General features: G+C 38.0%; 1 protein-coding gene across 1 annotated transcript in view; it reads right to left on the reverse strand.

Moving 5' to 3' along the window:
- Positions 1 to 1,225, reverse strand: part of MTRR (5-methyltetrahydrofolate-homocysteine methyltransferase reductase) — a 328,893-nt gene that overhangs the window by 301,153 nt on the left and 26,515 nt on the right. The gene's annotated exons all lie outside the window — the stretch shown is intronic.

The following is a 1,225-nucleotide window of genomic DNA, read 5'->3' on the forward strand; positions in this document are numbered from 1 at the left end:
GATTTCCCCCTTTTTCCATTTCTTATACATGTTCCGTTTCAAACTTAACTCAGTTGAAAGTTCCTTAGTCATCCATCCTGGTTTCTTGAGACACCTCCCGTTTTTCTTTCTCACTGGAACTGTTTGAAATTGTGCCTTCAGTATCTCCCTTTTGAGAAAGTGTAGGCCTGCGCACAGATGTTGCTGGGAGTTTTATGGAACTTAGTGATGCCTGTTACTCTGGGCTATGTCAAAATAATATTGGCCCGCCTTACAGGGCTTTTGCATGGATGGCTTTAAGGAAGACAGTAGATCACCATGAGTAGCTATTGGAAAAATAGTCTATACTTAATACTATTTTTACCAGCTTTGATCTCTTAAATCAGAGGTGGGCAAAGTGTGGTCTCTTGGTTGCACACAGTTTAGGTGCCAAAGCTTGCTGATCCCCAACTTTTTAAGGCGTGTTTTTCTGCTGAATATGACCAAAGGACCCCCAAGCCACTTTCAATTGTGGCAGTTTGCTTCCATCAATGCATCAAAAGCCCACAAATCCCTCAAAGGTTAAAAAAATTGGATGAATATAGGCCAAAATGGCAGTTGGAAGCATCTTCATGTCACTTCAAAACAGACCAGTGTGGCTGTGAAGGAACCGACAAGATCCTGAAGTTCATCGATCAGTGAATAATAAAGTAAAAATTGCCCATGCCATTCTGTTTTCTATATGTATGGTTGTGAAAGCTGCATAGTGAAGAAAGGTAATAGGAAGAAAATAAAGTAATTCGATATATAGTCCTGGAGAATGGTTCTGTGGACTCTTAAACAGACAAATAGATGACTGCTCAATCAAATATAGTTTGAAATCTTGATTGCGGTTAACAAAGACAAGAGATTCTTCGCTCTTAGCATGGTCATGTTGATCAAGACTGTTGGGAGTTGTAGTTCCAAACATCTGGGATGGATCAGGTTGAGAAAGCATGTCTTAATCATTACTGTTCATTATATCCTTGCGAAGTAAAGGTCAGAAAATAATTTTGCAGTGCGTCTATGATCTGAAATATTCTCCTTTTAGGAATTTACTTAGACTTTTAAAAAGTTTAATAATAAGTAAATAAATTTCCCAGATGATTAATCTCTCAAAATTAGCACAATAGCCAAATGCAAAACAGAAGTACACTAGCCGCTTACTAAAAATGCTGTCGCTAGAGTGACCCTATTATTAAATTATTAGATTCCAGAATGTAGGATA

This window comes from Sceloporus undulatus, chromosome 4, assembly GCF_019175285.1.
Source record: "Sceloporus undulatus isolate JIND9_A2432 ecotype Alabama chromosome 4, SceUnd_v1.1, whole genome shotgun sequence".
Classification (NCBI taxonomy): domain Eukaryota; kingdom Metazoa; phylum Chordata; class Lepidosauria; order Squamata; family Phrynosomatidae; genus Sceloporus; species Sceloporus undulatus.